At 41.6% G+C, this 14858-nt stretch overlaps 1 non-coding gene across 1 annotated transcript; it reads right to left on the bottom strand.

Moving 5' to 3' along the window:
- Positions 1-3322: 3322 nt before the first annotated feature.
- LOC138394920 (U6 spliceosomal RNA) lies at positions 3323-3427 on the bottom strand. The gene has a single exon (XR_011235437.1). It is a non-coding gene; the product is annotated as a U6 spliceosomal RNA (small nuclear RNA).
- Positions 3428-14858: the final 11431 nt, after the last annotated feature.

Raw genomic sequence — 14858 nt, 5'->3', positions numbered from 1 at the left:
TGTTTCCAAATAAAGACACCTTAGGGGCTAGGGCTTCAACTTATGAATTTTGGGGGCACACAATTCAGTCCATAACACCCATCTTCTAACTGGGAACCCTCCCAGCGGTGGGGGTTCCTTGTTCCTGGGATCTTACCCTATGTCCTGGGCAAGTTATTGCTAATGGGGTCACAACAGCCATGTGAAAACTTTGGCCTGTACTAAAATAGGCAAAATTATTATAGGCTGTTAGGATAGCAGTTGTCCTTGGGAGGTAGTGACTAGGAGGAGTGATAAAGCTTCTCAAAAGCTATTTTTATTTTAATCTGGTTGCTGCTTACACAGCTGTATTCAGTTTCTACAGGTGAAAATTCTTCAACCTGTATACTTACGAACATGTGTATTCTCTGTGTGTGTTTGTTCCAGTTTTCCAGGGCTGTGTAACAAATCACCCCACAACTTGGTGACTGAAAGCAACAACAACATTGATTTTTCTCATGAATATGCAATTTGGGCTGAGCTTGGCAGGGATAAGTTGTCTTTACTACATTTGTCATCAGCTGGAGCAGCTGGAAGGCCAGGGCTTGGGATCATTTGACCTTGCTTAGTTTCACATCTTGAAACCGATGATGGCTGAACTTGAATTGAATTAGTGCTGGTGGAACATCCATATGGGGCCTCCTCATGTGGCCTGGGCTTCCTCACAGCATGGTGGCTGGGTTCCTAGGGTGAGCATAGAGCATCAGGTGAAAGCCATGTTGCCTTTTATGACCTTGTCTCCAAAGTATATTGCGTCACTAGCCCTGAATTTTGTTCATCAAGACTGCCACAAAGGCCCATTCAATTTCAAGGTGAGGAAATAATAGACTCTATCTCAGGATGGGGAATGACAAAGAAAGGGTATTGGAGACCAGATTTACTGCTGTGATGAATTAAAAGAAAACCCTGATACAATGTTGTACTTTAACAAAAAGTTAAGAAAAACCTTAGGCACAATAAAATTGGAAATAAATAACAGATGGTTTGGGAGAAAACAAGTAGAGACAAATAAAAAATCAGGTCACCATGAAGAACTCTAAAGTCATATCACATATCTTAATCCACCCTTGATCTTCTAAAGAGCCTCTATCATTGTATAAAACTTTGACATGTAATCATCTTACACGAAGTAAAAGAATAAGCAAAAAGCTCACAGCAACCTGCATTGTGGTGGCAGGCACGTTATTACACGGAGCTGGTTGAGACTTGTGTATGTTTTTCCCAGTCATTTGTAATCATAGAGGGAGAAAAAAAAAACATTATCTACAAAATAAGAGGCTGCAGTGTGCAGGAAATGGAGCATGAAAAGGATTTGTGCTGTGATGTAGAGATTAGAAAGAACAACCCATGTGAATTAGTACACAGCAGGCAGATACAGTACATCCAAGTGTAACTTCAGTGCAACTGCAAAGCATTTGTTACATGAAAAAATAGGAATTCTCCAAAGCAATATTAAATACTGACTTATTTTTAATTTTTTTTATTTTTGCAGAATGAAGCAGTGATTCCATTGGAATGATGTGAATAGATTTTCAATCCCAAGGTGACATCAGAGCTCATGCCCGTTGGAACACTTGGATGCTCTTTCTCCAGACATCATGCCCTCTTCACTCCAGGTCACGCCAAACATACATATGTCGACCCTTACCCCATGACATCACCCGAAACCAATCCATCAATCCATCCATCTGTGCATTCCAGCTGAAAACCTCTGGCACTCTTCCCTGTTCTCTGAAGTTGTCTTGGGCCCTCATTGCTCCATTTCCGGTGTATTCCGGGCTCCGGGCATACATCGTCGCACCTCCAGCTTTCCTCCCTCCAGTTTGTCATACGTGCCCTGCCCCACCCCACCCCTTCCACTCCAGGGCAGACTTAGTTTTCTCCATTTTGCCTCTGAGATATGGGTCTCTTTTGCCCCAGAATTTCTTAGCCTTGGCCACTTTCAATAATTCCTCTATCTGCTCAAGGGCTGGCACTTGGATCCCATCCTAACATCATCTGAGAGGCTGACAGCGCTCCTCTGGGAGAGCTGGCACCATCTGGGTTACAACTTGCTACAACTGATGGTGCACAGGGTGAGGTCTGGTGCAAACGGCGTAGAAGCCAGTCAGGATAATTGCACTACCAACATCGTCATAGGCACCTTGAGATATAAAAAGATCTTAAAACTTGAAATTGAATTGTAATGATTTTCAGAAAAGAGTAGGGTGCAGCTCCTGAAGGGCACTATGAGCCCCCAAACTTAGGCCAGACCCTAACTCAGATCTCTCTTCCTTCCAGCTCAGCGTAGCCACTAAATCAGGTCTAATCTCACATCACACATTCGCTGCAACATCCCCAGCGCACGGCTTTTGTAGTCTCAGTTAATATTTGTTAATTGGATGGAAAAACATCTCTTAATCTCCTTTATCATTAAATTATTCAGATCTCAAAATTATATACTCTCAGAAAAAAGTAAGTATTGCCAAAATGGATTTACATTTTGAGTGTGTTTTTCTTTCCAGCGGCAACTCCAGGTACCATTTGGTACCGTGAGCGTGAATGAAAACTGTGCAGGACTCCTCCTGGGCAGAGCAGTGGGGCACCTTCTCTCAACAGCCAGACTGTATCCACCTGGGTCCCTCACCCTCATCCTCCAACAGCTTCTACTCTTCTTACTCTCTGAAAAAGAAGACAGCTCTATTCGTGGTTGAGTTGAGTAAATTAAAGATACTTTCCCCTTTTTCCACGCCAGCTGTTTCCTTAAGATCCAGAGGATGGTGAATTCTCATTGTGTCCTCTTCCCAGCACAAGCACACCCAAGCTGAGGGTTGTTCTCCTGTGCTCGAGAAGAGCAATCATTTGCCACTTGACTTTTCACTTCCTTTTCTTGGAGGAGGTCAGTGTTTTCTAATCAACTGTCCATAAATTGCTTCTCTGTCCGCATTTCATCATTACTGGGTTGACCTCTCTTTAGGAGCCTTTCCACTTCAAAAATATAGATATATTTGAGGACGGGGTTAAGGAAGGCCTTTGGATAGATATATAATAAAGCATCGTCAGTTAATGAATGTCAGTTAAAAATCTAACACCATGTATTTTTATCTTTGAGTTCTTGGGGAAACTTTGAAAAGCCGTATCTGAATAAACAGTTCAAAACCCTTGGAAAGGATCACAATTTAATTAATTCCTCAGGCATTTACTGTGATCCTAGGAAGAGTAAGACACTGTCTGTCTTGATCCTGTCTTGCTCAGCTAAGGAGGGTTTGTAATGGCCCCTGCCTCTTCGGGGTGAGGTTTATTTTATGTATGTATGTACGTATTTATGAATATCGAATGCTTCATGAATTTGCTTGTCGTGCTTGCGCAGGGGCCATGCTAACCTTCTCTGAGTTGTTCCCGTTTTAGTATATGTCCTGCTGAAGCGAGCTCGGGGTGAGGTTTAAACAGACAAGGAGGCAGTACCTGGTGCAGAATCAGCCTAGGAATTGCCTAGTTTGTCCTCTCGTGGAGCTTCAAGAAGATTCCAATCTAGCAAAGAGGCCAAACAAAACAAAACAACAAAGATTTTGCCACAAGACAAAAAATTTTTGCAGTAAGACAAAATCTGTGACGTTACGTAACGGAGGGCCAAACCATGGCTTATGGGAGGTCACCGGTAAGTGAGGCTACCTTTGCATCAGACGTTCCCTTCATGGCCAGGGTTGCATTTGCTCTGGGTGTTGAAGACTGGGTAGACTTTCCATGCCCAGGGATGTGGGTACGATAGACCAGACTATGTAGGTAAAACAGGGGTTTCAACCAGAGCCAACTGATATTCCAAACTGCCCTGGGCGTGTCAGGGAGGGTGGAAGTCAATGTACTCTAAGGACTGAGGAGTTTCTGAATGACCTGGTATCCCAAGAGGTGGAAGAATGAGGCCATCCAAGTGGAGCCATGATGAGACCACGACTGCATGCTAAGAAAGATTAACCTGCAGCCATTCAGGGTTGGGGAAGTGGTATGGATGCCACTGGGGAAGTCCAGGTCAAGGGACATGAGCTGTCCCACTAGGACTGTATCCAGGGGAATTGCAGGAGGGCACCAGTGGCTGTGAAGCTTCCATTAGAGGCACTTGGGGCTGGCTTGCAGGGGAGGCCTTGGAGACTAGCCTTGATGTGGGTTTGCACAGCTGGCTCAGGGTTCTCACTGAGGTTGCATCTTCGTTATTTACAGAAGCTGTGTGTAAGGGGTACTCATGGAGAGATAGTGGGTGTCAGAGTAAAGTCCCCCCAAGATACAAGTTAGCACTTTCACTAGAAGAGAGGATGGAGGGGAATTTAAAACCAAAATTGTCATAACCTTTAACCTGTCTTAATTAGGTCTCAGATTTCTCTTCTGTAAAAAATGAGAAGAACGGTAGGATGCTATGCAATGTCATTTTGAACATTATAAGTCTATGAATTTTACACGTTTCTTTTAAGAATCCAGGAGATCTTGCAATTTTTGTGGTTTGCCTGGTTGCTACCAGAGGCTTTGGGGAGACAGGATGGTGGCAGCTGTGGCTTTGAGGTGGATTTTCTGAGCTGCACTGCCATAACCTCCATGCACTAGAACTTCCTGTATTCCTGCCCTCTTCGTGGCACATACAATCCGTGTTATAGCCCAAACTGAATTAGAGTCGGCTATGGTTTGAATGTCTGTCCCCTCCAAAACCCATGCTGACATTTAATCCCCAATGTGGCAGGATTGAGAGGTGGGGCCCTGAACAGGTGACTGGATCATGAGAGCTCTGCCATGGTGTATGGATTAATCCAGTCAAGGATTAACAGATTGATGGGTTATCATGGGAGGCGAACAGGTGGCTTTGTGAGAAGAGGAAGAGAGACCAGAGTTGTCACACGCAGCCCCTCACCATGTGAGCCCCTGCACAGCCTCAGGACGCCACAGAGAGCCCCCACCAGCAAGAAGGCCCTCACCAGATGTGGGCCCTTGACCTTGGCCTTCTCAGCCTCCATAACTCTAAGAGATAAATTACTTTTCTTATAGATTTCCCAGTTTCAGGTATTCTGTTATAAATAACAGAAAATGTACTAATACAGTTACCACTTAGAATACACACGACCTGTTGCAATTATGGTTAGTCCCTAGTTTTTCCTGGAAAATAATGTGTAAGATAAGAAACATTTGTATTTTATGCTGACAACCTCAAAGTACCCAGCTTCCAATTCTGCCACTGGTTCCTGTCACTTTAGATGCCTACTCTTTCCTTGCTTGTCAAGTCATGCCTGTAATCATTAGATAGAAGTTAAGATGCAGGACTCCACAAGATTCTTTAATTCTTGGTTATGAACCTGTCCATGACAAGTTCTAAGTTTTAGTCTTCTGTATGTCTGGAAGAGGCAAAGAAAAAGTATAAAGCTGTATAAACCTACTGCTCTCCCCTATATTTTATTACAAAAACAGTCAAACATATAATCAATTTGAATTATATAGTAAATATATAATTTACTGGCTGGATTCGTCTGTCAGCATTTTATGATAGTTGCATTATCGCATCTCTATCCATCTATCCATCTTATTTTTTGATACAATGTAAAGTAAATTTCAGATATCAGAACACTTCCCCCTAAATGCTTCAAACTTGCTTGTTTTACTTACTGTATTCCAGGCACTGAGCTAAATACTTTATACATTACTACCTCATTTCCTTCTCACAGTGATCCACACAGCTAGGATTATCTCTATGTACCTGTGTTCTCCGTTGGACAGATGAGGTTTGAAAACAGGTGCATATGACTCTAAAGTTCTTCAATAAACACCATAGAACTCATGTCCAATGTTGGACAGCATCACATGGCATAATCGGGTCACAAGACCCCAATTTAGTTACAGGATTAGGATTGGTTCCAGGCTGGTAATAGGCTGATCACCAAAGTCTGGGATGCATATGCCAAGAGTTAGGCTGAAAACGGGGTAAAGACGAAAAATAATGAAGATAGAGTGAGAGCCAGAGTCCCAGGGAATCTGAGGTTATAATTAGCAAGGATTGACACAGAATAATGACTAGGAAATTAGACATGTACGTTGGAAGTTCAGGTGAGGAGCAGAGTCTCTCTGTATCCTTCTCCTCTCTCCTCCACTCAACTTGAAGTTCCAGTAATCTGTGTCATAAATCTAAACTGACATCCTAAGTGGGACAAGTGATGCCATCATTATGATCAATAGGCAGGTACCAAGTTCAAGGTGCCAGATCAAAGAAGCATAAGGCCAGTTATCCACACTTGGAGACTGACCTTCTGTAGAGAGATGCTTCCATGTGGCAGAGAAAATTATAGTTCTCTACATACCCTTAGCCCACCCTCACCATCCCCTGCCTCTTCCTAATCTCCTTGTGGTTAGGAGGATTTGTATAAGGCTGGTTTTGGCAAATGGGCTGTGAGTGGGAGGGTCATCATTTTCCAGGCTGATGTGTTTAAGAGTTGGCATATGCCTGTTCGGCAGACTCTAGTCCTGCCACATATGTCATAGAAGCCCTGAGACTGTGGAACCACATAAAAGAAATATCCAGAATCCCTGAGTGACTGCTTAGAGTGAGCCTCCTTGGAGAGCTGATAAGGTCTCAGCAAACTTTGTATGAATAAAATAAAAAAGTAAACTCTTATATTTTAACCATTGGAATGTGGAAGCTTGTTTGTTATTGCAGCGAAGATTGGCCTGTCCTGACTAATGCCTCTAACAAGGCAATGGATGGCGAAAGCCAAGAGGCGAGAGAGTACTCTGGAGTAGAGAGGAAAGCTCTATAATAAGTCAGGGAACTAAAAGGCAATATGCACAGAAATTATAACGTATCCAGTGTTTGCTGTGGGCTCCACACTGGAACTACTGATGAGTATCATAGACCCACACATGAAGTTGCTTTTCCATAATGAAAAATCCGCAGAGCAATCCCACGATCTTCCGAGGTGCTGATTTGCTCCATCCCAAACTTCTGCCTTCAAAAACCCTCACTTTAAACTCAGCACGTCTTGTTGTAACAGAAGGTCTTCTTGTTCCCGGAATAAAAAATACAGTTGCTCACCATCACCCATAAAATATTGCTTCATTAACTTGAAGACGGTAATTAACTACATATCAGCCTTCTGGCTCCAGGCAAATATCCATAATTCCTTTAGTCTTTCCTCACAGTCTGCTTCGAATCTGTTAATCATTTTCCCCTCGTCCGCTCACCATCATCAGTAGAAGGAAAACAATAAAAATCCCTTAGAAGCTACGCACGTGTGGCCCTCTGCTAGGCACTCTGCAGGTGCTCCCACGTTAGACTGAGCCAGATCCACACACGAGCACAGGTGTATGTGTGTGTGTGTGTGTGTGTGTGTGTAGGAACAGATTTTTTTTAAAAAGATAGGTTAATAGTCTAGATGAGCACAAAAAGAGAAGATTATTTATTTCACTAAATATTTAACGTGATCATTTCAAATAGTGAACTCCCATGTGGGGGTCCTTAAAAACGAGATTTAATTTATCCCTCTTTAAAAATACTTAGAGTTGTTTATTTTGCCAATGTGTTGGCTGCCAGTGCAAGTCTGTTTGTAGAAGGAGTTCCCTGACCCCTGAAAGCAATTTTATGAAATATAATTGTGGCAAAACAAACAAATAAAAATCTGGGAGAAGAAGAAAGGGAGGTGTCTGGACCTCGGTCGACTGAGCTGATGAGATTCGCCTGGGGGAAGGGAAATGAAAGCTGCCACCGGGGAAGGGGAGGTGAGCTGGAGGCCTGGGGAAGGGAGTTCACTCCTCTCCTGGTGAGGAAGATGAGTGAGCAATGGCTGGAGGCAGGTGGGGGTGGGAGAAGGGTGCTCTGCACAGCAGGTGGCGGCTGCCACATGCTGCCTGGTGTAGTGTGTTAGGACACGCTGGCCAGCACTGCAGTGACAAACTCCTGGCTCACAGGAGCCTTGGCCTTGCCTGGGGACTAGATCCAAGGGCCTTTGTCACCTGAGTATAGTGTGCTTAAGAATCACCTGGCAAGTTTGTCACCACCCCATCCATCCCGATCAGTAGGGTTGGAGTGGGCCCGGGGATTGGCAGTTTCACAGCCCTCAGGTGACTTCCTTGCTGGTGCCCCAGGGCACAGAGGTTTGAGCAGGACTTGGAAGCAGCAAGAGGACGGGGCTCAGGGCTGCAGTGCTTTTCCTGAGGAAGAACGAAGGGCCTTCACCTCACTGGGCACGATGGCACCTGGCAGGACAGTGGAGGCCCCAGCAACAACAGCAGTCAAGGAATTATGTCTTGGGAAGCAGATGGGGTAGAATGTTCTGGAAATGGCACCCACATAAGGCAGTGGCCCCCTGAAGACTGCAAACTCCAAGAGGGTAGAAGATGAGACAGTCTGGGTTACTATTACTCGCAGCAGCTGCCACCGCGCCCAGCACATGGTAAGTGCCCAACAGACACAGTTGAGTTCAAGTGGAAAACAGTCCAGAGACCTGGGGGCTGGGGGTAACTGAGCAGAGGGAGGAACTTGCTGAGCAGGAATGTTCCAACCATTCTGTGCGTAGAGCAAGCCATGGAATAACTGTTTTGATTTTGTTTTGTGCTCACTCTGCCAGCAAGCTGAGAATGGCCAAGAGAAATACCCCTTTCCCCAGGGCCAGAAGCTCTAGATCATGCGCTGACTTCAAGAGAAAAATTCAAAAGTTGAATTTTGCCAAATGGCTTGAATTGGCATAGACCTGACATCAAGTTCCCTCAGCTGCCCCGGGACCTGATCAACTGTGGGTGCAACGGGGGCCTCCTCTCCAGGCAATCAACAACTGGAATCTAGATTTTCCCTCCCTAATGCTCACTTTTACCAAAGAACTTGGCCACCCATATGGGTGGTTTTAGGACGTGGGTAATTCTGTTATCACCTAGTGGCCAATATACAATTCCATTAAAGATTGGAACCAAAGATACTCTAAAATATGACTGTTTAACCAAAATATTCCACTTGTTATCTGGTGCATTGCTGTAAGTACATGAGAGGATTGAGCAGGGTAGTACTAAGCTTCTGAGACTGTCTTTGTAGAGACAATTTTTGCCTTTGCAGCCCTGACATTCATGAAAGCAGAGGTCATCCACTCTGCTGAACATGCAATCCGCAGAAGTTAGTGAGGTTGAATGGAAAAGACAAGGCCATCCACTCTGAAACCACCCATAAATCCAGCCTTAGGCTCATGTGATTACTTAGTCCTCTCATTTGCGCTTGTTAAGTAATTACTACGTAAATTATTAGGATAATGTAATATGCATGACTTTAAGGAATGACAAATTGTAGCTAACTTTTTTTAATTTGTTGCCATAGTTACATTTCTAGAAATTCTAAATTGTTCCTCTTCCCATGTATAAATTACTGCCACCCTGCTATTTGGTTAGCTTTGATGGGTGAGACTATAATTGCATGCCAATAAAATGACTACTGGTCTAGGATGGGAAGTCTTGCCCTGGATTTTTCCTTCAATGTCTAGGGCAACGTGTGGCCAAGTCCAGGGTCTGAGTGGCTTCATCAGCGGGTGAGAAGGCCTCGAAAGATAAATCAGGATCAAGCAGCTCATCTTCACCTAGCGGCACCTAAGCGATAACTTTCTTCCCTTTTGGCCACCCAGTGGGCATTTACTGACCAGAAGCAAGAGGCTATTGTGCAAACTCATCGCCATTGACTCCCATAAAAACAAAAGAAAGACTATCTCTGCCACACTGGATTAAGTCTTAAGGAAAGGTGTGAATATCCTTTTTTGCTTTCCATAAAATATTAAAGGATGTATTAGTCACATCTGTGCCTGGAAGTTAGACTTTCCAAAAGACAAGGGAATTTACTAGAATGGGGTTTTCTGTCTGCCTGTGAACCACAAGACTCATCTTTATCACCACACTTCTTGTCTAGCTCATGTCTTAAAAGACGAGCAAACCTATATTGAGCATTATGGAGCAAATGCAAACTAAACAAAAGCAAGAATGAGAAAACTATTAATAAAACTGTAATTGGAAATAGCAGAAGTCAAGGTAAAAAGCACTGGCATTAAAGGTAAAAGGCATTAAATAATGTAAAGTGACATTTTATTTGGATAATAGTATTGAGTAATATCAGAATATATAAAATCAGAGCTATTAGAAACAGAAAAAAATTACTAGAAAACACAATTAATGTGAGAGAAGACACAATTCCTTAAGCATCTATGTGTTGTAATAATTAAATACAGGATTTGAATACTAAAGTAAAGATTGGCTTTATCGATATCTACATCCGTCTACTTCTACCACATTCTACGTATCCGTAAACATTTCCCATCCACAGAAAATTCACTTCCTTATGGAGCATCCACAAGCGAGTTGGCCATACACCAGGCCTTGAGGAAAACTTAATAAATTTCAAAAAGCTGAAATTGTAGGGTTCATATTTTCTGATCACAAAGCAAATAATAATAATGATTACAAATGCTTAAAATACCCACTTGCTTGGAAATTTAAAACAAAAACTATAATAAGTTTTTGAGGCAAAGAGGAAATCAGAACCATAATTATAGGCCGTTTAAAAAATAATGACAACGAAACAATGCTTATCAACTCTCACGGAATGCAGTTAAAGTAGAAGTGAGAGATAAATGTGCACTTGTGCGTACTTAAATTTTTAAACAAGAAAGGATGTAAATAAACAAACTGCACATGCAACTCAAGAAATCAGAAACTCCCCTTCTGGGCAGGAGGGGCCTGAAGGAGGGGAGGAGGAGGAGGGAGGAGGGCTGGGCTAGACTTTACCTGCTTTCTGTAAGTGGCTGGCTGGTCTGCCAAGATTCTAGGAGGACGTGGGGTGGGGAGGGAGGGTGGGAAGGCTGTTCGTATAAGATCCCCCACCCTTTATGCTTGCTCAGCAAAGCCCTGGCTTCCCCCCAACTTCTTTATTCAACTGGGACTTTATATCTTTTTGTCTCCCTTCCTGCACACGTTCACATACAGCATGACAGCCTAAGGTGTGATTATTCAGAAGGGGCTTCCAATCTTGCTGTCCTGTGTGTACATACTCTCATTCTAGAACAGCCTATAATTGCAATGAATAGCAGAGACCAATGCAAGGCACAATTAACTCAAGCAAGGGGGCACATCTGTGCAATGAGCCTTTCTTAAGATGACAGATAGATGCAAGTGAAATAATGCATGTGAAGTGCAGTGCTTGGCTGGGCCATTCCAAATGCTCAATAAATATTAACTATTAGATCATTTGATTTCATTACATGTATTTGTGCACGTAGAAAACTGTAAAGCTCTTACAATTAATAGCAGAGCTCAGTAAAGTGACTGAATAAAAAGCAAATAAACAAAAATAAATATGTTTACTACATTCTATCGATATACTTAAAGATGAGAAAATCCCACCTAGGAAAGCTTACAAAAATGAAACAAAACAGAACAAAGCAAAAACTGGTAACAAACATAATAAGAAATGTATAAGACCTATATGAAGGGAAATAAAAAACTTTATGGAGGAAAAACATTAATGAATAAATGGAGAGAGAATGTATTCCTTGATTCCTTGACCATACATTTTTAAAATGTAAATTACTCAACAAAATATATATTTAAACATAATAAAAATATTAAAGGAAATTTTGGGAGGAACTTTGGATCAAACTCATCTTGAAAAATAAAAAGATAAGATTATTAATGTCATTAGCCATTAGGGAAATGCAAACTAAAACCACACTGAGATATGACTACACACCTATTAGAACAGCTGAAATGAACAATAATCATAGTGAATTCTGGGAGAGTCAGGGAAACTAGATCTCTCATCCACTGCTGTTGGTGACATAAAATGGTACAGCCACTGTGGAAAACTGGCAGGTTTTTAATAAAAGTAAACGTACACTCTCCATACTATCCAGCAATTGCACCCTTGGGCATTTATCCCAGAGAAATAAGAACTTAACATTCACACAGAAACTTGAACATGAGTATTCATAGCAGCTTTATTTGAAACAGCCCCAAACTGGACACAATCCCAATGTCCCTCCGTGGATGAATGGCTGAACAGACTCTGATGCAGTGGGACGCTGCGCCACAGTAGAAGGAATGAGCTGCTGATACACACGAATCCTCGGCTGCATCTCAAGTGCATGATGCTTAGTGAAAAGAGTCGGTCTTAAAAGGTTATATACTATATGATTTAATTTACAGAATATTCTTTAAATGTCAAAACTATAGAAAAGATTAGCGGTTGCCAGGGGACAGTGGTGGGGGCAGGGCAAACTATAAACGGTGACACACAGCAGGGAGCTCCTTTGTGGTGCTGGGCAGCTCTGTATCTTGAGTGTGGTGGTGTTTGTGTGAATCTGTACTTGCGATAAAATTGCATAGAACAGCACACACACACATGAACACACACACGAACACACACACAGACATACACGAAGGCACATAAAAATGGTGAAGACAGAATAATGCTGGTAGCCTAGTTAACAGTATTATAGCAATGTCAGTTTTCTGGGTTGATATTGTTCTACAGCTATAAAACATGTCACCATTGGGGGAAGATGGGTGAAGGAAGTGTGAGACTCTATGTACTGCATGTACCATATGTGTAACTTCCTGTGCAGCTTAAATTATTTCAAAAGAAAAGGTTTTAAAACAACCAGGAAGAAAAAAAAAAAAAAAAAGGCAAGAATTACAAAGAATGATGAGATTCAAAAAAATTATGAAATTTAAAATAAGAAGATTGATGCATCTTGGCAACTACAGAACATACCATAAAGCCACACAGTGAAAACGTGTTACAGGGTTGTGAGTCAACGCACAGATCAGGGCAACAGAACAGACAGAACTGAATGAGGTGTGGCACCTGTATCACCATAGGGGGTCCATGATGTCACAGCTGATGCTAGAAATTTGGCTGACTCCTATGAAACAAAATTTTGTTAAGTCCTTACCTATTTAATAGGCTCCCGAATAAATTCCAGATGTGTTAAAGTGTCCCAAATAAATCCCAGATGTAATCAAGTGTCAAAGAAGAAAGCAAATTCACAACAAATTCAAATAAGATAATTGATTGCAATATAGGAAAAAACTTTCTAATCACAGAAATCTATGGATCAACTCATAAACATCACAAACCTCTATCCGTGGAATACACCATAAGCAACAATAATAACAAAAATATTAAGAGAAAATGCTGTTATCATTACTTTATTTAAAAAGATCTTTTAAATCGATGGGAAACAGAACATCTCAGTGAAGAAATGTAAGAAGGACATAAATAGGCAATTGACAAATAAAAACCAAATGATTAAAATTGTTCAACCTAATGAAGAAAGAAAGCGATCAAAAATTAAATGGATTTAAAATTTCATTAAAGTGAAACACATAAGAGAATTTTCCCTATTAGGTGTAGAAAGAAATAAATTATAGACAATAATGTTGGGGAGTTTATGATGAGAGTGTGGTTCTCCAAACAGCTGAGAGGAATATAAATGGGCATCAATTCTGAAAAGCTTTCTGGCAATCCGTATCGTGATCTTTTAAATTGTTTATGGCCTTGACACAGTGATTTAATGCTAAGGAATCTGTCTCAAGAAAATAATCAAAGAGGTGGACAAAGATGTATGAGCAAAGCTATTCATATTTCTCTATTATTAATAAGCTAGTAGAGAAAATTAGAGGAAAATGAAATGTTCAACAGTGGAAGAACTGTTGAACTGAGGCATGTTCATACAGTGGATTATCATACAGTCACTAAAGATCAGGTTTTTAGCAACTATGTAGTGACGGGGGAAAATGTTCACATTGAAATAGCACAGTTGCCACTCAGGATCTGCAGGGCATTGGCTTTTGGGGGCCCTCGAAGATACCAAAATCTACGGACGATCAAGTCACATATAAAATGGGTCAGTATTTGCATATAGCCTACACACGGCCTATACTTTGTCATCTCTAGATCACTTATAACACTAATGCAATGTAAATGCTATGTAAATAGTAATTATATTGTGTTTTTATCTGTATTATATTTTAATTGTTATATTGTTATTTAGTTATATTTTATTTTTATTTTTTTGAACCAGAGTTATGGAGGGCTGAGTAAACATGACAGAAACAAGATAGAAAATGGCAAATGAGGATACACTCAGAAACATATACGCCCCCACACATATACACACTGCTGTGGCCCAAAAGTTTCTGTCCCCCTCTGAAGTTATATGTTAAAATCTAATCCCCAAGGTAATGGTATTAAGAGGCGAGACTTCTGGGAGACGATTAGGCTACGAGGGCTCCACCCTCATGAGTGGTATTAGTGCCCTTATAATAGAGGCTCAAGGGAGTTTGTTCACCCTTCTGCCACCTGAGGAAGCAGCAAGAAGGTGCCACCTATAAAGCAGAAAGCAAGTCCTCACCTGACACCGGATCTGGTGGTGCCTTGATCTTGGACTTCCCAGTTTCCACATCTATGAGCAATAAATATCTGTTGTTTATAAGTTACCTAGTCTAAGGTACATCGTTATAGCAGCCTGAATGGACTAAAACACGTACGTACATACGCTTGTATGTCTAGGCACACAAACACATACATGCACAAAGCTTGAAAAGAAAACATCAGAACATTTAGATGGAGGCTATTGCTCTGTGGCAGTGATTTTTAATTTCTTCTTTGCACTTTTAAATATTTTACTAATATTATATTAATACAACGAGAATAATTACCTCCCCAATCAGAAAGAGACGCAGGCACTCTTTAACGGTGTGATGAGTGACCAAGGAAGATTGCAAGATTGATGGGTCAGATTTGGAATGAAATTAATTAAAGATAGATTAGTCACACTGCATGTACGGATCACTTCCTGCATGCCACATCT

The sequence above is a fragment of the Eulemur rufifrons genome, chromosome 14, assembly GCF_041146395.1.
Source record: "Eulemur rufifrons isolate Redbay chromosome 14, OSU_ERuf_1, whole genome shotgun sequence".
NCBI lineage: Eukaryota > Metazoa > Chordata > Mammalia > Primates > Lemuridae > Eulemur > Eulemur rufifrons.
The sequence above is the reverse complement of the archived record's forward strand: the minus strand, read 5'-3'. Positions and strand labels throughout refer to the sequence as shown.